Raw genomic sequence first — 25,861 nt, forward strand, 5'->3', positions numbered from 1 at the left:
AAAAAAGTCGACGCGCGGTCGTTGGCCGGAGGTGTCACAGAGCCGCAGGGCAAGCTCAAGTTTGAAGCTACTGATTAGCGCCGCTTTGGCATGCAGACGACCAAATGACGCCCGACATTGTGGCTTGCTTGTGGCTGCGTGCTGCAGCGATAAGGTATAGACACACGTGTCTGTGGCAAATGCGGCAGCACTTTGGCATTAGAATGTTAAGTGATTGGCTAATTGCAGTTGATGGTCAGCAGCAGCAGCAGCAAGTTCGTTGCCTAAGTCTTTTGTTCTTAGTACCATGTTTGGCAAGCAGTGCTGCTCAAACTGTGCTGCCGGTGGCGAAAATTCTATAAACGCCAGCTGCCAGCACAAAAGCATTGCACAGCATTTGATGAGCAGCAAGTTCGTTGCCTAAGTCTTTTGTTCTTTCGATAAGGTTTGATACAAAGTGCTGCTCAAACTGTGATGGACAAATATATATCAAATATTGTATGTTAAGTTGACTAATTGCAGTTGATGATCAGCAGCAAGTCCGTTGCCTAAGTCTTTTGTGATTTAGCGTAGGTTTTCAAGCAGTGCTACTCAAACTGTGCCGAATGTGGCAAAACTTCCACAAAGGCCAGCTTTCAGCACAAAAGCACAGCGCAGCACTTGGTGAGCATCAAGTTCGTTGCCTAAGTCTTTTGTGCAGTGCTACTCAAACTGTTCAGTGCAAATAGATATGAAATATAGATTGTTAAGTTGACCAATTGCAATTGATGATCAGCAGCAAGATTGTTGCCTAAGTCTTTTGTTCATTGCCATAAGTTTGGCAAGCAGTTCTGCTGAAACTGTGCTGGCGGTTGCTAAAATTCCACAAATGCCAGCTGTCAGCACTTGTGCGCCAAATGAGCCACAAACAGCCGCAGGGAGGAGACAGCATCAACAACAGCTAAACAGCTAAAACAGCAGCAGCCATTTGTAAATGCTAATTAGAAATGCAAGAACAACAGAGCGAGCTGCAGTTGCAAGTCATAAATTGTGGCGCACAGGCAAATGAACTGTCAACTGAAGTATGCGCCTGCAAGCGAGATGATCTACGGCCAGGGCGTTGTCGGAGGAGGAGTGTGTGGCAAGTGGCAAGTGGCAAGAGTCGAGTGTGTGGCAAACACGCGCGCGCCAAATAACACACACAAATAACAATAAATCAGCGGCAGCAGTTGCAGCTAAAAGCGACTCCTGCAGCGGCATCGAGGCGTGGCAGGTTAGAAAATACTTTTTAGCTGTCAATTTGGTGCGAATCTTGAGTGCTCCATGCCACACCCACACATTTGTTTGCCCCAACTACAAGCTGACTGAGGCTGAGACTGAGACGGAGTTTGAGATTAAGTCTAAGACAAAGACTGAGACCGAGGCAAACAAGCGTCTTCTAATAAGCAGCTCTTTGTTTGATTAGCATTTTGGGGTTGCAACCTCAGCTCGATTCCTGACCGACTCCCGACTGCGGTAAATGGACTTTTGTTAGCCACTGTGCCACAATTTGCGGCGCAAATTGCTAACTAACAACAAAAAAACTCATTCACAAACAATCATAACACTGACCTCAATTTCCTGCCAGCGTTTGCAATCACATTTCCATCTGCCTTTCCAGTTAGTTCCCAGTTCTGAGTTCTCAGTTCTCAGTTCCCAGCTCATCGAGTCGGAAACTCGAGAACTCGCCAACTCCCAGCTCTCCCTGCTCCCAGTTTTTTTTTTCTCTTGCTTTTCTCCCAGTTGTGTAATTCTAATCAGAGCCGTTTCGCAATTATGACGGAACGCTGCGAAACATGAAAAATCAATAAAAGCACAAACATCATTTCTACTTATACTTCTTTGCTTTCAAATACGCTGCCACAAAGAGTTAGTGTGACTAGCTGTTAAGCTTTGTCAATGAATATAAAACAAATTAAAGAAATTTCAACTTTAAGTGAAGCTATAAAATCAACTTCAAACTTCGCTTTAAATTAAGATTAATCTATCATAAATTCTATATATTAATTGTGCTTTGGAGTCTTAGTTTTTTGGATGACAATCTCTTCTAATTTAACCCCAATTCTTTTCTCAATGTGTTTCCCACATTTCTCTACGATTTCAGAACTTGAACATGACTTTTCCTCGCATGAATATTCTTTTGACACTTTGCTTTTGAATATTAGTTTCACATACCAAAATCAATTACTTAGAACTTAACTTAGGGTATCAGCTTGTCAGCATGCCTTTGCGTATGTATAGTTGTAGTTATTCCTGCTGGTTTTCTGTGGGTCTTTCGTCTATTTTACGCCGATGATTTGCTTTTGATGATGCGCACGAATAGAGCCCGAAAAAAAAGTAGCACAACAATTGGCACAGAAATGAAATAATTTGCATTTAATGGCGCTCGCCTCGCGTGGGCCGCATGCGGCATGAGGCATGAATGCCGGACGCAGTCTGCCGCCTGAACTTGGAGTTAGAGTTGAAGCTGCGACTCAGACTGGCAGCTGGAACTGGAGGCAGCTGAAGGCTTTTGTGGGCTGTTGTTATGGACATCATGCATGTGGTTTCTGGCTATGGCATTAACTGCAAATGGCGGTGCAAGTTCAAAATCATTAGGCGCTGCTGGTGCAACTATGGGGAATGGGGAATGGGGCAAGTTCGTTGTTGCCACAGTCTTTTGTTCGTGGCAATTTGCAGGCAGCGCAACTACGACTGCGCTGTCACGATTAATAACGCTGTCATAATAACACTTTTCTGTGATTGATTTAAGACAATTACAGAAAAGAGGAACACAGCGCTCACGTTTGCGTTCTGAGTTGAGTTGAGCTGAGCTGAGTTGACTTCGAGTCGAGTGTGTGTGGAGTGCCGACTGAGTGATTGGCGCTGACCGCTTAAGAAAGAGATTATCAAGTTGCCAAATGGGCACGTCCAAGGAAAGGGCTGGGAATGGGGAATGTGTCTGGCCGCAGCAAAGTGTTGAACCGCGCAGACATGCTAAATTAAGCTGAAGAAGATGGCTATCAACACCACCAACGCCAAGCGAAGTCGAAGCTGAAGCTGAAGCGAAGTCGAAGCCAACTAGCTAAAGCGGACGCAGTGCTCCAATGGTTGCTGAGGTGGCTACGCAGCCAAATCGCTTGATGTTGATGGCTTACAACAAGTAATTGGCAGCATCCACAACTTGGCAACAACAACAACACCAGCTAACCACAACAACCAACAGTCGAGAACAACAATAAGCAGAGCAAGAGGCAGCCTCATCATCTTCATCAAGTTGTGTGTTGTTGTTGTGCGTTGCTCGTCCAAGCGTCGCGTTGTGTCAAAAGGTTTAATTTTGCTCTCCCTTGCTACCCCTTTGCACTCTGCTCTCTCTCCCACCTGGCTGCCGCTTGTAATAACATTTCATGCTGCGCTCTTTGGTCTTGCAACCCGCAACCTCTTATATTGCTGACTGGCTGCCCCTCACAACAACAACAACAACAAGAGCGGCAACAACAGCGCCTCCATCTGCGTCAATGTCAGCACAATCGAGTCCAAGTCCAAGTCGAAGTCGAAGTCGAGTCCCCTGACACACGTCGCCAGCTGGCAACAAGTGCTCCTCGCTTATTGGTCGCTGCCTCTTGTAGTTATTGTTATTGGCCAAGTTGTTGCCGCCGCCACCGCTGCTGTTGTTGTTGCTGCTGTTGCTGTTGTTTGTTGGCTGGGTCAAGTTCAAGGCTTCCCATTTTGCGACTTTTATGCGTTTTTGTTCACTCGCATTGCCCCGCCAACATTTAATGTGTTCCGAAACGCACTCTGCAGCCGCTGCAAATTGGCACACGTTGTTGTTGCTGTTGTTGTTGCTCCTAGTTAAAGTCGTAAAGTTTTTGCACTCAGCTTTTGTGTTTGTTAGAAGCAGCCAAACTACTAAACCTAGTAATGGCCTCAAATACCAAAGCTCAACTGTCATAAATCTGTAAAATTCCAAAGAAAATGAATATAAAAGTTACGATTTAGAGCGATTTAACTATAAATCTTTCGATGCTAAAGAATTTCAATTTAATGTCTCTATTTTTTAATGCGCAAAAGAAAGAATTTGCATTGGTTATTTTATATAATTTGCAGCACTTTCCCATGAGAAAACTCCACTAAAAATATTATTTTTGTACGAAAATATTTATTTTAGAATACCATTATAGTATATTATTTATATAAAACTATGAAAAAATGTCGTTAATATTTTCTTAGATTGCTAGATTGTTCTGCCTTTTAAAACCCTCAGATTTTGTATACAGTGATAAAGCTACAGTCAAGTGTGTTGGACTTTCATTAACGCACTACCTATTATGAATAAAAGTAAATCAATGTGGTATTCATTTTGAAAAATACCAAATTCATATACCATAAAAATACTAAATATATACCCGCTATTCATTGTGAATAAAGGCAAAAGGTAAAATACTGAAATATATACCATAAAATGTAGTATATTGATATAGTACTATTGTACATATAAAATATACTATGTACTAGATATACCAAAAGTATGGAAATTTAAATACTAAAGTTATTATTATTATTATTTGGTTGCGATGTTGTATGGCCAAAAACGCCTACTTACTTAGGGGTCTAATTTGCTTTGGCCGACAATCTGGTATATTGTGCCGTCTAGGGTATATTTTGAATGCGGTACTATATCGATATACCAAATATACCATTTGGTATATTTTTAGTATTTTTAGTATATTTTAATAATAATACCCCAAAATAAATTTTTAGTTTTTTTGTAGTATAATTGATATGTTTTGGGAATAATACCGCAAAATATATTGCTTTTATTCAAAATGTGTTGCGGGTATCTCACAGTCGAGCACACTCGACTGTAACTTTCTTACTTGTTTCGATTTTCGCAGGCGGAAGAGGGCGTGGTGGAAATTTGACATAAACTTTGCAATGACATATAAAAATTCAATGACTCATTTTACATGTAGTTATAACACTTGCAATTTATGATGAGCCATATCAGTTTAGTTATTTTACTTTATGGCTGCTGAAACAATGATATATTCTCGATATTGTCCTGCTGCAGAACATTTAGTTCCTCGTGCAAATGAGCACAACAAATATCGCAGTAAAATCGACTCTAAATGCATGCGGAAATCAACAGCCAGCAATTGTTTTAAATAGATGTTCGAGTCGACGTTTGGCTAATAAAAAAAAAGATGCCAATGGCTGTAACTATAGATCATTTATATGTGGAGATCTATAAACTGAATGATAGCTTTGTGTAGAAGCGATTTAAATGTAAATACTGCAGATGCCAGTCAAGGCAGGAAGTCAACTTCAAACTTAGAAAATTTGTTGGCCTTTTGCATTTGTGTTTTTATGGGATTTAGGAAATACGCTGCGTATACGTTATATAGCGCTAAGTGCTGCTTAGATGAGCTCTAAAAGGCATTTGACTTTGGCTAAGCGGCGGCAAACGCATTCCACTGAAAGAGGAGAGAAGGAAAGCGACCGCAAACCCGACCATGATGGACAATAATAATTCTTGGCAAAAGCCATTTTCGTTTACAAATTGCCGCATAAATCGCATATTCGATGAGAGTTAGCTTTGTTTTTGTTTTTGTTTGTGGCTAAGGCTGAGGCTGTTGCCAGAAATGCATAAAATGCAAAAAGCATCTGAGCGGCAGCTGAAGTCGACTCGACTTTTGCAGCAGGCAATTTCATCTTTGAGTGCCCCAAACAGGCAACAACAAGCCAGTAAGAAGCCAGTCAGCCAAGAACCAGAACCGTTAACCGAAAGAGTTGAAGTCAGTTGAAATAAAGCAAGTCGAGTGCATAATTCGTTATGCTTTATTACGAAATTGGATATCATCGTCGGCGACTGCGACTTGCGACTGTCTTTGGCTTTTGGTGCTCGCTCCTGAATAAGATTCTCTGCTCTTCTGCTACGGTAGCTGCCAAATGACATACTTCTAATTTATGGATGCTACAACTCGACTCGACTCGACTTGACTCCACGCAGAATTCTCCCAGCATCCAAAATGCATCTCACAGCTCGCGCCCACGGAAATGCTTGCTAAATTGCAATTGCACCGCTAGAGTTAAGAGTCTCAGCTGTTGTTGGGAGACGGCAGCACATAATTAGTGCAATGTGTGGACAGGCCACCGCTAGGAGCTAGAATCAAGTGCAGATCAGCCAGAGTCAAGTGCAGGCTCAGAGAATTAAGAAAGCATTTCTGGGCGATGCCGCTGCCCATCTCATTCGATCTTATTCGATCCGATCCGATCCGTGTCGTGCTTTAGATACAAGCCAAACTCAACTCAAACTCTACGTATGATTTTATCTGTGTGTGCACTTTACAACACACAACACCAACTTGCACTCTAAGTTAATGCGATACGTCTGCTCGCCAGCTAAGCAAACATGCTGGCTAATTGCAGCCGCACGACTTCCGCATACCCTGCAATTAGTAAATTTTCATTACAGATTACTACGGTGCATGTAACTATTAGATTATTATGGGCTTTATTATAAAACACTTGAAATTCTTACAGTTTAGTATTCAATTACCTTTTAAAAGAATCACTTTTATTTTAAAATTGATTTAATTCATGGCAAATTGATGAGACAGAGGTTACGTCTAGGTTAATACTCGGCTTGAAGCTTTTTGTGTAATTGTATATTAATATTCTAAATGTCTGCTTTCTTTGCTTCATTCAAATTATAAATTATAAATTATGTGAAATACAAAAGAAGTATTCCTTCCCATATTTGTTATTTAAATTGTTGCTTTATTTGCATTATTGAAATTGTTGATAAAATGATAAAAACAGAAAATTAGTCTACTATAGATGGGTTATTCAAATTGTGTGCTTTTTTCATTTCTTAAATTAATTTGAAATTAATTTACTAAAATATATACTTCAAGATTGATTGCTCAATTTGTCTGCCTTCGTTACTTTCATTAATTTCAAACTCATAAATTTAAATATATTACCATTTCTTAAATGTCTATAAATTTGCAATACTCATTGTCTTGTTTCTTTGCAGATCGACTTTACTCTTCAAAAAATACAGGTGAGTTGAATGCTAAACTTCCATTGCGACATATTTTCATTTGCTAGGCTTAAAGCAATCTTTAATTTAGTTTATGAAGTACACTTCAGCTGCCTGTTGCACACAATCCTTTGGCTATTTAAGACCAAGATTTAATTTTGTTTCTAATTTGCAATTCAAATCGTAAGCACCGCCCCAAGCGCTGTCAAAATAGATTGTTCATTCATCAGGCGCTCAGTTCATTCAACGATTTAATCATTAATCAATCACTGATCAGTGATGCTTCGCTAGATTTATATCACACAATGGTTGAGGTAAGCCACCCCATTGTAATTTTGGCACAATGGGTATAAGAAACAGTTGTTATTCTGCGCAGACTTTGACTTCGACTCCAACTTCAGCAGCAGGCAAATCTTAAAGTGCCTGCGGCTTAGTCGTATTTTTTCTTCGTTGACTCGATGGCGATGATGCCATAGATATTGTCGCTTCGTGTACAGTTAGCCGTTACATATATATTAGCCAAGTCAAAAAAAAAACAAGATACAAGACACAAAACACACTCTGGTTGCTGTGAGAAATAGAAAGAGAGGAGTGAGGGAGGGAACTTGTTTGGCTGCGCACTCTGTGTGTGTGTGTGTGATGAGTGGGTGGCCAGCTGGCAAATGTTTTGTTGTTCCTCTTGTGAAATTGGAGAAGTCTGTCGTTGCCTCAGGATGGAGAGAGGAGGAGTAGAAGGAGGAGGAGGAGAGCCTGTTCTTGGCTGTATTTCATTAGCGCTAACCGCAAATTAGCTGCAGTCGCGTAACGTGTGTCCCCGTTTTTGGTAGATAACTCAATTGAAATGAAAATCACAGACATGGCCAACTTAACAGTTACCGTTAGCTACAGCAGAAACAGCATTGCCAATTCCGAGTCTCTAAACTGCAACTCAAGTCCAAGTTGAAAGTCCATTTACGGTGCAAGTCAATAACAAATTGTGGCAGCCAGGCCCCAAACACACAAACACAGAGACAACAAGCGTTAGAATCGAGGCGCGTAATCGGAGCAACTTTCTGTTTATGGTTAGAAACACTTGGGCGTGAATTGAGCATCTTTGGCATTCGGTTTAATTAGCGACAAAATGCCGCAAAGCCGATCAAATTCTTGTTGAAATTAGATGACAAGCTCGCTTACCGCCGCCGCCTTCCTTATAAACATGTCCACTTTAGTCGGAGGCAACTCACACACACACACGCACACTCAGATACACACTTGGCAACAGCAAGTTCAACACGCAACAACGCATTGTGGCATCCACTGTGTTGCACGCAACTTCTAGCTACCCTGCAGAGCGAGAGAGAAGGGAAGAGGGGAAAGAGACTTTACTTTACTTTACTTTACTCCTTTAAGCCACACAAATTTATGTACGCTGTCCCTCTCAGCGCAACATGGCCAAAAGCACAGCATGGGACAGATGGGGAATGAAGGCTTTTGGCCAATTCTCTGCATGTTGCTGTTGCTCTTGTTGTTGTTACTTTTCCTGCTGAAATGAAAGCAGCAGCAGGCGAGCAAATGCTTCTCAATTTATACGTCATATGAGTAAAAATGTATGTAGTCCATACCAGAGCACATACTCTGCATATGGTGGGTATAACGATAAAGTTGGAAAGCTTAAACAGCATAAGAAAGAGCGAAGAAAAGGAAAAACTTGCAAGGAAATAAGAATAAGATAATGATATTGATAAATATAATGAGTTTAAGCAGCCTAGTAAAGAGGGAAGCAAAGCAACAGCTATCAATGAAATTATGCTTAATTTACAAGGCAATGAAATTAAAAAAGAAAATGTTAATTGAAATTTCAGTTGAATGAATTTCAGTTTATGGATTAGAAGTTTTTTATTGTTAATATTTCTTATTTAATAAGTAATATAACCACACAGGGATATGAAAATTAAACCAAACTTCAATACAAAGTATAAAGATTATATATGAATTAGAAGTAGAACTTTAATAATAATGCTTAAATACAGATCGCAAGAATCTTAAATTATTTTACTCTACTCATTTTATATAAAACTTCACAGTAACTTTAAAAGTAACGCTAAAATTTCATCAGATTCTATGAGGATCAAATGAATCAACACTCAGGATTCCGCAGCAAATTATTCTTTTAATTAGCAATTTCTGACAACGTTCTTAAACTGTTTTAATTATATTTCACTTTTTAGTTATTTCTCAATATCTTTTTATATAAAACTCTGCAGTAACTTTAATAGTAACGCTACATAACAAGTACCATAATGCTAAAATTTCATCAACTTTTCAGGATTCCTCAGCAAATTACTCTTTTAATGAAAAATTTTTGACTACGTTCTTAATCTATTTTCATTCTAAATTCATTCAGTTTTCACTGTTCAGTTCTTACTTAATCTAAGTTTGCATAAGTTTCTTTAGTAACTTGTAATAGTCAGCATGCTTTTACCTCGTTGTGTATTAACAATATTTCGTGCTTACTTTTATTATTTATTTTAAATTTAAATCGAAATTTTACGCCTGTCCTCAGCGAGAGGAAAGTGCACGGCGCTATGTTTAAAACATTGACTGGACATGGGGACAACAACGGACAGAAGTTTCTTCTGTTTGCTTCTGCTGCTTTGAGTTGAGCTGAGCGACTGAAAGAAACTTCATGCACGATTGGCAGTTAGCAATTCAAAGATATTTCAAATTGTGAAGCCCATTGCATGGGGTCGATCGAGTGGGCTGCATGCAATTTGCATTCGAGATGCGGCTGCTCGAATTTAATAAAAAAAAGAGATGCTTTATTAAGTCATAAAAGTATTTAAATATTTTGTGCATGCCGCGCAAATTTGCATAAGTGAATGCGCATTGGAATTGTGCAATTTGGCAGAGCAAACAAAACCAGGAAGTGACTGGATCATCGAATGATCTGCAGTTCATTGGTCAGTTAGTGCCTAGGGTGGATCCACACACACTCAGCTCACAGTTCTTACTGTCGCCAAGTGGAACTAGGGCCATAAATAACACACACTCACTCATTCATTCACTCACTCACACATCACGCACAATCAATTAAAGTTTATCTTGCTGTCAGACGCTGCGAATCCCTTTGAGCTGCACATTTTTCGCCATGGCAATTACACAAATGCCATCGCATCAACGCAAAGCAGCGGCTGGCTATTGGCATTTAAAATGCCTGGCGTTCCCTTTCTGACCGAACAGCAGCACATAAATCCAGCGATCCTGGCGAGATCCAACTATGAATTCTCAACCCTCAACGCTATCAGCGACTGTCCCCATAAACGGATAACGTACACAGAAAGAAAAAAACGTTAAGAATACGTTAAGAAACGTTAATACAATCTTGAATCAAGATTGTATGATGTCAAAGGTGAACCAAGAAGATTTATTCTTAGATCGAAATACCTCTAAAGATCTAGAAGGGAAAAATCTAAAAATTTAATCAAGAAGGTTTATTCTTAAATCAAGATCGAAATTCTATTATAAAATCTATGTTGATTAATCTTGAAATTCAAGATTATAATCTTATTTCAAGAATGGTAAAATCTCATAGTTGAACCAAGAAATCAATATCTGTATTCATTATCAAATTATCTTAAATATATGTAGGTTGATTACTACAAAAAACAAATAAATTGATTGCGTGTTTTTTTTTTAGAAATTATGTTTTAATTTTGAAGGAAGGGACTTCCAACATTTGAAGAAACAAGAATAAAATAATTTTCTTTATTGAGTTCAAAAAGTTTTTAAAGATTTGCAATGTTCTTTTAAAATTAGTTTAAAACATTCTTGAAGCAAGGTTTAAATCTTAAAATGCAAATTTAGCATACAAATCATGATTTAAGACTTTATCAACCAATAAATCTCATTTCCTGTTTGTTTTTTTTATGATCGAAAAGTTCTTAAATTAACATTTGCCATACTTCTTTTCAATATATACAATAAAACAAGCAAGATTTAAATCTTAAAAGAAGATGTTTTCAATCTTATAATGCAAATGTAGCATACAAATCTTGATCAACTTAAAAATCAAATTTAAAGATCTGCAATCTTCTTTCAATCTATATTTTTTCTCTTTGTGTAGCTGCTGCCCCATGAATTTGTCAAGTGGTTGTGTGTCAGTAGCTGAAGTTGTCAGTCGAAGCTTTAGATTAACCCAGAGACACCTCATAAAAGCCCTTAAGAGTGCATTAAATTGCCAGCTAAAAGTGATTGCGAAAGCTTGACAAACTGTCCCCATAATAACAAAGCTGCTAATTTATGAAGCCTTCTAGGACATGGCTAATAGAGGCTGCTACAAGTTATTCAATTATCATTAGCGTGGCCTACACTAGGCTCCTCCACTCATTAACAGGCCTGAGAACCGTTTGAAGTCGCACACGAGGGTGAAAGAGAAGGCGTAAGAGTGAGAGAGAGAAGGAGATATTATCAGTAAATGACCGCAATTTGCATGTAAATGTTGTTTATCAATTTAAACGGCTAAATGCTTTAAAACTAATGACAGACCTGGTCCAAAAACGGCAATAAAGAAATGTTTTCACCCTGAGGCAAGAGCTGTTCTTAACGGTGGTTCAGTGGTTCAGTGGTTCCGTGGGTATCCCAATGAACATCAGCAGACATAAGTACTCTGGCCTCCATCTCCCAATCGCTTGTCGTCGTAGTTGTAGTCGAAAAGTTGCAGCTCTCTCGCACTCTGCATGCAGCTCACATTATAACAACAATATTACGGTAATGACGTGTCATTAATTTTATTACAAAATGTGTATGTGCTCGGACTGAGACCGGACTGAGGCTGAGACTGAGACTGAGACCGCAGCGAACCGAAATGAGGAGAACCCCATTGGCCATTGGCGTTGCTTTATTGAAATCTTCAAGACTGCCGGTCTTCCGCATTTGATGGTCTCATTCCCAACAGCAGCAGCAGCAACAGCAGCAGGAAGAACTCGATCTATTCGCAGTGCAAAAATAACTTTGACATTACTTGAATCGCATGAAATATATATGCGCCGCATAGTTGGGATTGGGATTGAGTTTTGGCTTCTGCTTTTTATAGACGACAGAAAATATTTTCTATCAACTGTTGACTGCATAACTCACTTTCAGTGCTGTGATCCTGGATCCCAAGTCGATTGTCTGTGCTCAGTTGGGAGTCGCCTTCGCATTCGCTTGTGCCTGCGACTGACACTGAAAAATGCAAACAGAAAATAAAACAAAAGACTTAAGCAACAAACTGAGTGATTGCAATTGCTTTGCTATGTGAGAGTGTGTGTGTGTTGGCTGCTATTTTTAGCTGAGCTAAATAGTTGGCATTGGCCCAAAGGATGCGCAGCAACTGTTGAGGCTGCTGCTGGTCCAGAAGGAGCTGTGGCCAAGCCATTGGGGCCCAGCCTTGTCTTGGCAGCATATTATTTTATAGCCGCGCGCATAAATCTTGCAAACGCAGATAAAAAGGAACGCTTTATAGAAAAATAAAAATAAAAATAAATAAAATGCCAGCCACTGTGAATTGAGCGCGACGATCAGATGGAGAGTGTGTGAGGCAAAGGAAAAGGGACAGCCAGAAAGAGAGAGGAGTGGAGAGAGTGTGTGGGCAACCGGATCGTCGTCAGCCCTCGCATTGATGGAAACAATTTATGGCAAAATTAATGATAGATTATGGCGCTGCCAATTAAAAACCAACAAACAAGCGCGCAGTTTATGGCTCAGCCAGCAAAACAGAGTTAAAAGTTCCCAGTTCCCAGTTCCCAGTCAAGTGCTGCCTCGAGTAGTACATAACATACAAACATAGATTGGAGTAGGTGTTTAGGCGATTGACACGGCCATTGACTGTGATTTGTGTGCGATTTGTTTGCGGCTCAAGAGTGACAAATTGCCCAGCTAACCAACGACAACGACTCCAAAAGGTGACATCATATCAATCTCCCGAGTCTCCAATTCTTGGTAATTAAAATACAATAACCAAGAGACAAGACATAGTTATAGCCAGTTGATTAATAACCTATAGCTATATATGTAGGAACACAGGTCTGCTATTAAAAATCAGTCGAGCGCAATTAGAACAAAGCGAAGCGGGAATACAATAGACTTAAAGACGTACGATTATTATACGAAAATCCAAATCTAAATCTAAACATTTCCTTTTCGGGGCAGCTTCTAAGCGGAATTCTGCACAGACGCGTTTCCACTTCTTATGAAATTTGCCAAAATGAATATCGCTGATGAGATCAGCGCAATCTACATACATCATCATCATCAATGAAAGAAGTTCAACTTGAAAGATCTTTTTAAAGATAACAGCACTAATCTTTTGCACAAAAACATCCGCGTTCGCTAAATAATTTGAAGTTGTTCGAATAAATATAGATTCAATTTATAAACCGAAATTTGTTCTAGAAAGTAAAAGAAACTCAGTTCAAATGTTCTTTACGCTTTCTTCTGCCAACAAATTAATTCTATTAGGTATTCTTAATATATTGAGGTTGTAATCTTGAATGTGCATAAAGAGTTATAAATCCGATATAAATAATATTTAAACTTCTTGGCACTTTTTTAATATTCCGCAATTGCTCGCTTGAGTGAAGAACTTTCTATACGTGATGAATTGACAGCTTGACGACTTGATTTTCCCATGACAAACTGATGACTGGACAACTGATTAGTAGTCGAAACGTTGACTACTTGCACTTGACAACTTCTCCGATCACTAGATGATCAGTTATCTTATTTTTGTGGCACATTTTTCAACTCTCTTTCTCTCTCTCTCTCTGTCTTCCTGTCTTTCGATTATTATTATTAATGTTGCATCCCTTTTAAATATTTATTATTATAATTCAGGCTGTGTTGGGAACAACCTTAAATCAACAGCGGCTGCTGAATTAAACACAAAATTGGCTGCTGATTGTAGCTAACCAAGCATAAATTGCTTTTTAATAATTGCAAAACGAAGGAGCCACAGCGAAAAGAAGAGATCTAAAAAGCGCCTGCAGCTCTAAGCACAAGTTTTGCGAAAGAAGAAATGCCAAAACAACTTTGAAATTGAGCAATTAAACAATTTTTGTGGCAAAAACAGAGAGAGGGAGGAGCTAGAAGAAGAGTAAGGAGAGGAAAGTTCAATGTGCTGAATGCACGACAAACTCAATGAGAAGAATTCTTTTAGTTTATTTGGAACTGTTCAGAGTTGAATCTAAGATCACGTGCAAGATTTAAATGTTACGCAAGCTGATTGACTGATTGATTGCATGGCTGATTGACGGAACTGTGCTACAAACAGTGCGCTGTGCACGTCCACGCCCACAGGCACAAATTACGCGCAAAAATTCATGTAGAAATCACAAATATCACAAGTGTTCAGAATACGTGACGCATATTTAAATTCGAATCAAATTTTGAGCCACTTTTATGGCAATTTAATGGGCTTGTGCTACCTGCCACTACACAGAGCAGAGAAGTAAATGAGGCAGTCAGCAAGGCAGTTACCGATTCGCGTAATACAGGCAGTGACAGTGCCTAGAAATGGCACAGTTATGGGCCTCGAGCTATGCCCGGCTACTTAACAGCCAAGTGGCCCCGTAAACAAGCCAAACACAAACACTTCTCTCACTCGGCGAAGTTCCAACTTCAACTTCAACTCCAACTCGAAGCTTTGATTTGGGTAAACAAATCACCTTATGATAATCAAGAGTCAATAATCTCATCTGCTCTAGGCAAAGTGCGTTCATTGGTGGCCAACTTTTGTACTTGACTCGCAGAATCGAATGATTCATGAGTGTGCGTAGTGTGCTGTCCCCCTCCTCCTCCTCCTTCTCCTTGTTCCTCTCATTTGTTCATTTGTTGTATTCAATGTACATGTCGTTCATATCTTGTTCCTACAAATCGCGTGCTGATCGAGGTTTCAGCTCCCTCTTTCCCTCCTCGCTTTTCCTTTTTGAGGGGAGCTGCTCTTTGCTCGTGTTTGACAAGCGCGCAACAGACAATTTTAATGATTCCCTGCGGTTTGTGGCCATTGCTTTTGCCTCGCCGTAAGAATTATGACTTTTTCGATGTGATTTCATTTATTTTGCCTGCCACTCCTCTGCCCTGGTCATGCCCCCTTCCCTCTCTCCTGCTGCGCCCACTCAATCGCCACAATTGTGGATCGCTGTTGGTGTTGATAGCGACTTTTACTTGGCATCTTTTTCTTGTTCTTCTTGTTTTTTGTTCTGTTCGATTCTGTTCTGTTTTGCTTGGCCTGGCGGCGCCTTTTGGCCATTCGATTCTGTGGCTCTTTATCTGTCTATTGATTTGATACAGTTCCTTGAACCCGCCGAATGGGGCAACTTAATTAACTTTCATCCACACAGTTTGAGAGTCACTCCACAGCTTCGTGTGTTCTATTCTTCTATTTCCCGCTGCTTGAGTTTTATTTCTTTGCAAACGGAAATGTCGGTCTCCCCTTCAATCAAAATTCTCAGCTGATTTGCATAGCTGATTTTGCATTTGTGCTGTATTTTACGAGAATTTCTCTAGAGATCTCCAGTGATTATGATATCATTTTTGCTAAACAGCTAACGAGCTCAGTACTTGCACATCTTTGCAAATAATTTTTGCGGTTAATAAACGTAAAAAGAATAAATAAATTCTCATTTGGCAAAGTAATTTACACGCAATTCGAATTAAATGATCTTTTCACAAACAAATAACTGAGAAAATGAATATATTTAGTGAAGCCGTACATACCTAAAAAACGAGTAAGAAAGCTACAGTCGAGTGTGATCGACTGTTAGATACCCGCTACCCATTTTTAATAATAGTAAAACAGTGCGGTACTAATTTTTAAATGTATGAAATTAATATACCACAAAAAAACCAAAATGTGAGGTATTAATTTCAAAATATACCAAATTAATATACCATAAAAATACCAACAATATACCAAGGCTATATTTGGTATATTAATACAGTACTGCATTCAAAACATATATATATAAGAAAACCTGGGCGGTATTAATTTCAAAATATACCAAATTATTATACCACAAAAATACCAAAAAAATACCAAGGCTATATTTTGTATATTAATACAGTTCTGCATTCGAAACAAATATTTGCTTTTGGTATATTGATATAGTACTACATTCAAAATATACCATAGAGTGCCAAATATACCAGATTGTCAGCCAAAGCAACTAAGACCCATAGTAAGTATTTTATAAATAACTTCTACAATTTTTATCAGATCGCAATCAAATTCAGAAATCATAAAAACTATAAACTGAAATTTAGGCACAAAGCTATCATACCCTTCTACCCTATGGGTAGCGGGTGTAAAAAGCACAAAAGTACATGATAAGTCGAAAAGCTAAAGTGCTATATTTTAATTGCTGACGCAGCGTACCATGACTAAGTGAATACTTGAAGAGTTTGTTAAGAGATTTGTCATAGATTCGGGAATAACTCAATTAATCGAAATACCCAGAAATCACAAGTATTCAAGCTCTGATGCAATTAGCAAAGATTTAAAATTATTTAATTAAATACATTTTTACTGTTTGCAATTTAGTTAACAACATAATTTGAATTCATTTAAAGTTATTACATTCAATTAGTTTTTATTTTCACAGTCAGCTAAAGTCTTTTAAAGCTATCAACTTAAGCTTCGCATATGCGGCATATAACAATATCAGAGATATATTCAATGTTCTGTTAACGGCCGATAAAAGCGAAGATTTATTTGATGTGCTGGCCACAAAACTAATTTCTTTATCTGTCTTTCGCGGTGGCCAGTCGCCGTACAGCAATCGTCAGGGACTCTCTCAGGGCTATTCAGCCTTGATTTAGGACCGTCTAATGATGTAGTAGGCTGTTCTCATCATCATCGGACCCTGAACCGCGAGCATAGGTTGATTAGAGGGTGATTGAGTAGATGAACCGATGCATACATTGTAATAGATAATTAAACGCCTTGCCATATATTTTATACCCGATGCTGGAGTCCAGTCGGCGCTTATTTGACGCTGAATGCTGTGCAATCAATTTTTATGTAAACGCAATTCCACAATGCAAAAGTCGATGCTAATGAAGCCCGGCTTAGGCTTATTGCAGCTGCCACAACAGCAACATCATTGAAAGACTGTAGACAGTAGACAGTAGGCAACTGGCAAACTGGCAACCGGATAGCCTTATGGCTTAATGGGGGATTCGAAGGGGGAATATTAACTAAGCATAAGCCAAGTTTATGCTGATCACAAATGGCGCCTGCAAACAGCAAATAGCAAACAGCAAAATGCAACGCGGAGCCAAAGGCGCAAAAATATTGCAAGTGCCTAATTAAAAATGCCATAAATACGAGTGACATTGCTAATGCTAAATGAAAACTTTTAAAGATGAAGATGAGAATGAGAATTGAAATGACAACGAAATGCCTTTTATAAATAGTTTTGCATAAACTTTTAGTTTGCATACAAATTGTGTATGGCAAAACAAGGGGGGAAGACCTTAAAGTTAAAGTAAAAAACTAATACTGCCAATTCGGTTAGCAAATATTAGTATTAAATATCCATAAATTGTCGTGTTGTCGCTGTGCACATACATTGCCATTTTGCTGTCTGCTGTTTGCCATTTGCATGGCTCGACAGCCACTAACTAATTTGCCAAAAACAACAAATGATTCAATGAGTACAAGTATGAATACATATGACACTCAAGGTCGCAATCGCAATCTCAGTCGCAGCCCAGCGACATCGATCAACAGTGCATGAAATTCGCGCTTGACCATGTCGCGTGTCATTTTTATGATACCCAGAATACCCTATAGCAAGTGAGGCAAAGCGGCATGCTTGACTGTCAGTTGATGTTCTACAATTTCCTATTCCACAAAGAATGTTTCTAGAAAGTTAACAGCGGTTTTCGATCTCCAACTTTTAGTTCTATTAGCTGTCTTATCACAAGGGAAAGAATGTTTCTAGAAAGTTCTAAGAGTAAATTCGATATCGAACTTTGAGTTTTATTTGCTGGCATTTCCATGTCATAAGGGAAATGGGTGAACGGTATCGCATCGTGTCTTGTTTCCGTTTTCAATTTTCGTGTTTTATAAATAAAATGCTGCTTGTTAAATTATTTTTATGTCCGTCGCTGTCATTGCATTGATTCATGCTGCGTTGCGGTCATAAAAAAAAGTTTATTACTGTTTTTTTTTTAGTATAAATAAATCGCTTTTGTTGCCTTTAGAGGCGACGCTGAGGCGACGAATATGTCATGTGGGAAACAACGGCAATTTCTGCCAAGACTTTGCCATTTCTTTCAATGGGTTTTTTTGTTGTTGTTGTGCTACGCTCGCTGCGTTTTTCTTGTCGCAATAAAATACTTACCGAGTTGTGCTTAAAATTTATATTTATCTAAGCTCACTCGACTGCAACAGAAAGCACCGTTCCAGGCAGAGACAGAGAGAAAGAGATGACGTCTCAAATCTCTAAGGTGTTGACTGAAAACAATGGGTGTCAGGCAAAAAAATAAAAAATGAAGTCAACGCATCAGCAGCCAACAGCCAACAGCTGCAATAACAAACTCAGCAGCACAAGATAATTTGGCGTAGATAATTTTTAATTTTTGTTGCCCTAGCAATGCAAAGCACACAAATAACAATCGAGAAATCATCAACATTGCATGTTGATGGTTGAGTGAAATTTTAATAGCGTTTGGCAAAAGCGAAAACTGCAAAACAGCATTTAAGCCCACTTTTGAGCCAAACATAATAACAAACTGGAGCAGACGGCGCCATCAACTGTGACCATAACAGTTAAAGGCAACCCAAACAAACAAACATTCCAAATGCAAGTCACCTAAAAGAGGTGCAATATCATTTGTCTTAAAGTTTATGTATAACTTGGATGAAGGATGGAAATATTCGTAGAGGTCTTCTGGTTAGAAGATCTTCTTACAAATTTAAATTTTCATTATTTGAAATAATTTGATATAAAAGCAAAAGAGTGCGGTATTATCGTATTTCTAAAATATACCAAAATAACATACCTCAAAAACTATAAAATTATACAGAATTCTATATTTGGTATATTAATAATAGTAATACATCCAAAATATACCATAGAGTGCCATATATACTAGATTGTCAGCACTCTTACTGGTTCTTAATTTAAATTCTTATTTTCCAATTCATAAATTGAATGCTTTTGCTTATTAACACTTGAACTTCACACAAATTTCATTTCTAATTTAATTTCTAATTTTCAATTTAAATTCATATCTTATAATAAGTTTATTTAATGCCTTGCTGAGTAACAGTTGAAGTTCTCATACATTTTTACAATTGCCTTCATTCATGCTTCGCCACAATCATTTACCGCATTATTCTATTCGCCACATTAGAACTTCATTAATGAGCGTTTAATGACATTTCATGCCATTTAATCCTAAGTAAACACATAATTAATTTGCTTAAAACAAAATGATTCTATAATTACGTTATGCACGCATATTAAACGTTAAGAATTAAAGCTTTATTCCGATGCAATTTGCGTTTGATGGGCCTTTAAAGATTAAAGATAGAGATGTGACTAACAAACGCTTTTTTCCGCAGAAATATGCATCATATAGAGGCTAAAAATACCCTTTAAGAGACTCAATTCCGAAACGAGCTTGACCCAAAAGCTCCGCCAGTTTATCACAGTGATAAGTAGCTGTCATGTTAATGCCTTAGCCTCAGCCCAAGTTCGGTATGCAGACACACCTTTTCTACACTCGCACACACAGTCTGATAAATATCTCAAAACTTTTCCACACACACGCAGCTACAGAATATTATTTTGTCGGGTTTCAATTGTGGAAAATTGCAAATTTGCATTGATTTGCCATGATATGAGCATTCGGTTTAGTTCAAAGGCTTTTCCATGTTACAGCTCATTGATTGCGGACAAAGTAGAGAGAACGCGGCAAATCAATTTGACATATGCTTCAATTGCATTGCACAGCCATGAGCAATCGAACACTCGAGAACACAATTGGAAAATGTGCGAAATGGAAAAACTAAAGCTGAGTATAGCATGAAAATGCAGAACTCTTGCAGCGAGTTTATTACTTTGATAATTGCAGGCATTTGTTAATTAGAATTTAATATGCTTAGCGTAGCCAGCTGCTGGTGTTACACTGAGAGAAATGTGGGGAGTAAGGTGAGGAAGAATTCGGATTTATGTTTTATAAAAGATAAAACATTGTGGTGATTAATGAGTCTTCAGCTTTGACTCCACCTCATTTAATTTCTTATATATTGTTGTATCTAAATTATATTTTCTATAGTTTTATTTGTGTAGTTGAATTACGTAAATTAAGATTGATACATTCTATACTTATCTATAACAATGTGGATATCTAAATGTTGAGACTTCTGCCCCTTTTCGTTGAGTGTTGCAACTTTCTTTATTCACATATTTATTTTATAAATATCTAATCTCTAGATTATACTACATAATATTCAATTATACATCTCAATGTATTAACTTCCACCCATTTTCTTGAAGTGTAGCGATCGCTTAGAGGCGCCTGCTGGTCGCCAAGGTCGTGTGCTTGGTGCGTGCCACTGCCCAGCATTGGGATGAAATCATGAGCTGCACCTGTTGCCAGCTGGCTACCAGATGCGAGTTGCTGCTTGCTGCTAGTGTTTGCATTTCAATTGTCGCAGAAGCGACTCGTAATTAATAATCTTTGAAGCTATTAATAGAGACGAGTAGAAGATGAGTGAGCTGTTTAGCAGATTTGCACACATCATGCGACATGATGCAGCATCGCATAACTTGCCACGCCCCAAGTCCCACAACCCCCACCCGTGCCCAAAGCACAAGCCAATCTGAGCTCAACTTTTTACTTTTTGTGTGTTGTGTGTACATATATTCAATTTAATTAACCATTTAAGCAAAACCAAACACGTCACGTACGTGTCGAGATAATAATTGCGTCATTGTCAGCTTTATGAATACGATTCTGAAGTACTTCAGAAGTAACAACGAAAGACAATCAAACTATGAATTATGTATTGTAATGTTGTGTGAAGATTCGTCTCAATTATTTACTTGAGATGCATTTGCATAAATTAAATATTAATATTAATACTCGGCAATTAACAGCAACTATTGCCTTTACTGATCTCATGTGATCTTTGCAAGTTATATCGCAATTAATAAGCTACAATTGCCCTTTGCTTGAGAGATCAATCAACAGTTCAAGTTCTACTTTATGCCGACTTTCATCGAGTTTAGCAAATTCTGAAAGGCAGGTGAAAGTCTTGACAGAGATTTGCAATCATCTTTGACTTCACAGTTTGCCTTTGAAGAAGATAAATGGTTGTTTGAAGCAGCAGCTGCTGCTAAACACTTTCTATGAAAGCTGTTCCGCCTACTTTTGGCCCTCTGCCAGTTAACACTTTGCCACTTTGACCAGCTGACAGTCAAAATAGCCGGCGGGCCACTCGTTAACTTTGACATGTTCATAACAATTGCCCCAAAGATTCGACGTCGACTTCCCATTCCCAGTTCGAGTTCCCAGTCTGAGTTCCAGCTTCAGCTTCAGTCTCAATCTGCTTCTCCTTCTCAGCTTTGCAGTGATCCACAGCCAATTATTGGGCCGCTGGCGTGCAATTTACGTGAAGCTGCTGCCAGTTGGTTGGGGGTTTATCAACTTGATGTACATCTTTGTTTGAAATGATTTGAGCCCTCGCTTTGCCTGCCTGCCTGGCTGCCTGGGGGAAACTATAGAAATAGAAGTGGCCATTGGACTCGAGTTGAAGGCTTTTTTTTTTTTTTTAGTCCCAAACTTGTTTAGCATATTGGCAAATGTTTTTGGCATTTACTAAACAACGAGAAACAGAAATAAAAGCAAAAACATAGTAGAACCTTCCGAACAGGCGACTGCACTTCCTTGACCGCCCACTTGAAACAGTACCAAACTTCCTAGGAAAAAATACTGAAACCAAAACCAAAGACCACGATCATGATGATAATGATGATGATGATGATGACGAAGGTGCAGACAATAATGACGAAGGCACAGCGACCTCTGTGAAGTCTTCAAGAATCCGCTAAGAGTTTACAAGCGGCCGAAGATCGAAAGAGTGCTGAGGATTGACTTGAAAATACCTTGTAAATATTGTAGAAGAAAGTGTTAAACAAGAAATTTAAATTTCATAAAGTTATTTTACATATTATTTATTATGATTCTTAGAGTTTTCTTGCAATTAAATACAAATTGTAAAATTTCTTTAAATTTCTTTAATATTTTCATATTATTAATTATTTGCTTTGACTGGCATATTTTTAGTATTTTTGAAGTAAATACTTTAAAAAGAGGAACGAGAGAAAATCGAATTATAGTAATTAGATTAATTATTGAGCATTTACGTATAGAAACTGAGCAAACTCTTCATAACTCTTAGTCTTAAACAAGAAATACGAATACTTAATACTTTTGATGATACTCGAAGTTCGGCTTAAGTAAATATTCTTAGTAAAAAGTCAATACACTGCACCTTCGAATTTTATTAATTTGTTTAATATTAAGCAGTTTCATACTTAGGTTGCACTCTGCATACCCCTTTCAAACACATTTTACAGGGCATAAATAAAACTGTTCAACTTTGTGCAGCTGCGGCAAATGTGGCCCTAAGTGGAGTAATGAACTTTTGCCCAGTTGTTGGCGCTCTGCTGTGACTATTGCTGTTGCTGTTGCTGTTGTTGCTGTGATGTTGCTGTTACAATGTTTGCGTGTTGTTGTGACTCTCGTTGTTGTTGTTGTTGTTGTAGCCCATTACGTCAAATGCGCGCATTGCATGCGACTGGGGCAACAACATCTATTTGACTTGGTCTCTTATTTTTCAGTTGTCTCTGCTGCGAAAAGACTTCCAAGTTTAAGGTTAAGTTTTCGATTTTGTTTTAAGCCCAAAAGAGACGAAGAAAAAACATAACAGCAAGAGCAGTCAACGAAACAAGGAAGCAAACTCAAGTTTTTTTTTTTTTGGCAATTTTCCGGCTGTTGTTGTTACCAATTTAAAGCCAAATGCAGCGTTGATTCTCGTAAATGGTAATCATAGTGATTCGTTATTGAATTTCCCAATTTGCCAATTTGGCAACATGCAGCACAGACACAGCCTCTAAGCTCTAAGCTCTGATTCTAGTTCTGGTTGCTGTCTGTGTTCACAGCAAGTGGCAGACAGCGAAGGAGTCGACGATGTTGCAGCCACATTTTTTACTGTTAAGAACGCAGCCAAATGCGTCAAGTTCGTGTCTGAAGTCTTTCGTTTTGCATATGCCCCACGGCAGCAGCTTCGCTTCGGCTTCAGCTTCGGTCTCCACCTCACACAGTCGACAACAGTCAACCTCGGCCATGGCCTCGACTTCGACTCCCCCGCACAGCATTTTCTTTGCTCTTTTGCTTTGCTTCGTCTTTTTTGTGCTTTTTGCATATTTTTGATAGAATTTTCCCATGCAATTTGCCACTAATTGCTGCACGCAGCAGCTTTTCGACCCATGCTGCTTTCTTTCTTGCGCCTAGACACGAATAAATGGCAAACGGCTACGTGTTCGCCCCTCGCCCCCGCACCTCTTCTTTGCCCTAACCCAGCTTATCGCCTATTGTGTTGGGCTGGGCGACTGCAGCTGCAGTTGTGGCTGGCTTATAACAGCGTATTAAAGCCACAATTTGACAGCGAGAAGTTGGCATTTATCGCCAGAAAAGCACAAAGCAAACTCTTCCATTTCCCATTTCAGATAGAACAGTTAATTAAAATGAAGAGCGGTTATTAAAACTGAACCACGTTTAAATAATTTTGAAGTCATTCTTAAAAACTCTTAATCATGTAATTAAAATCACTTAATCCAAATAAGTTCTAGGCAAATGATTAAGAACACTTTGCACCAAAGAAGTTTTTATTTAAACTATGTAAAACTTACGGTGTTCCACTTGAAGGGCTAGTTAATTATCATCTTGTTTAGATTAGCTTTGTTGTGTATAGAAATATTGACTATGGAACCCATTTATCAAAAGTTGGTGGTCATTAAAGTACAAATTTTATTGAATCGTATTGTAGAAAGCATCAGCATCATTAACGTCAAGTATTTATTAGAGTCTGACTCAGAAAACTTATTAATTAGCTATGTTATACCCGCTACTCATAAGGTAGAAGGGTATTAAAATTTGTGCCTTCATTAAATGTAAGCAACAGGCAGAAGGAGGCATCTCTGCCATTATATGTTATATACAATAAAAACTTTAGTCTTTTTGAACCCAGAAATTTGTTCAGATTAAAAATTATTTTGTATGGGGAAAAATGACTTCTTATTACGGATCTTAGTTGCTTTGGTTGATAATCTGGTATATTTTAGTACTCTATGGTATATTTTGAATTTAGTACTATATCAATGTACCAGCCTTTGGTATATCTCAGTATTTTTGTGTATATTTTCAGTATTAATTTGATATGTCTTACAAATAATACTGAACTGTTTTGCTTTTACTCAAGCACATTTAACTGTAACTTTATTATTTTATCTATTTAGAAAAATAATATTTAAAGTCCATCTAATTCTTAATTTCAATTTAAAGTTTTTAATTGCTTTTATTACAATTGTAGTCTACTTCTGTTGAAGTTATTAAAAACACAAGTCAACTTTAAGTGGAGTAGCTGCAATTGTCACAGCATTTCTCGCCTCTGCCTCTGTCCCTATCCCACTTACGACTCCTGTGGCTGATGCATGCTGCCATTGACGTGGCTGGTGGCCAAAGTTGTCGCTTGTCGTGTTGACTGTGCTTCGAGATACTTTCTGGTTGCTGCTGCTGTTGCTGCTGCTGCAAATCAAAAGCCCAACGGCGCAAGGGTGACAACAACCTACCGCGCAGCACACGAATGCTACTTGCAGCAATCGAAGTTGCAGTTGCAGTTGCAACAGTTGCAGTTGCTGCTATTTTAATGGGTTCTTTCGCTTTTCGTTTGGATCGGTTTGGATAGCATCAAGGAAGCCAGTTTTATGTATCGACGAGTGTGTTTATGTGAGTGTCTGAGAGTGTGCTTCTGTTTCTGTTACTGTTTTTGTTTGTGCTCATGCTTTTGTTGTTTGCTGTTTGCAGTTGTTGTTGTTGATTCTCTAACGCTGTCGTTTAAATGGAAATCAACGCGCAGGATGCATAAAGTTGGCTTCTGCGTCTAATGAAAGGGTCAGAATGCAGACTGAAGACTGCAGGCAGAAGACTCTCTGTGCTATGAATTATTTGCGCTTTGTTTGCCAGCCAACTTGCAACTGGCAACAGGCGAGCCTGCTGCTGCTGCTGTTGCTGCTGCTGCTGGTGTTGTTGTTGTGGCTACTGCACGCGAATTGTTGCACAACAAAACGGCAGCCGCAGACTCCACAAAGCAAATAATAAAGTGAGAAGAACAATGCCAATGCAATGTTCAAAGTCAACGAACCTAAAAAGTCCCATATTTCGCTTACAGCAGACAAACAGCCGCAGCAACATGAAGATCCCAAGTCGAGTCGGTGCTTTGTCCAGCAGCAGCAACAGCAGCCACAACAGCAACGGCAGCAATAGCAGCCGCAGACACAGCAACATTTTTTCGCTCCATTTCATTTTTTCCAAGCATGACGCAAAATTTGTTGCCAACTTTTCCACACAGCGTCAGCATTTTCACAACCTTTGCACGTTCAGCCAACAACAAAAGCAACAACAAAAGCAGCAACAAAAGCAGCAACAACAACGATGGCAATGGCCAAGAAGCCCTCCATGGCATTGCACGTAAAAAGTGCAATGGCCTTAAGTGGAAAAAGCAGTAATAGAAAATAAGCATGGACT

General features: G+C 38.6%; 1 non-coding gene across 2 annotated transcripts in view; it reads left to right on the top strand.

Annotated features, from left to right (window-relative positions):
- Positions 1 to 25,861, top strand: part of LOC117565812 (uncharacterized) — a 97,936-nt gene that overhangs the window by 53,275 nt on the left and 18,800 nt on the right. The window contains exons 3-4 of one of the 2 annotated variants that reach the window (XR_007954593.1): positions 7,016 to 7,042; positions 21,977 to 22,135. The exons of the other annotated variant lie outside the window; for it this stretch is intronic. This is a non-coding gene — a transcript (uncharacterized LOC117565812). Of the gene's footprint in view, positions 1 to 7,015; positions 7,043 to 21,976; positions 22,136 to 25,861 lie in introns of those variants that run through there. 2 annotated transcript variants of the gene reach the window in all.

This window comes from Drosophila albomicans, chromosome 2L, assembly GCF_009650485.2.
Source record: "Drosophila albomicans strain 15112-1751.03 chromosome 2L, ASM965048v2, whole genome shotgun sequence".
Classification (NCBI taxonomy): domain Eukaryota; kingdom Metazoa; phylum Arthropoda; class Insecta; order Diptera; family Drosophilidae; genus Drosophila; species Drosophila albomicans.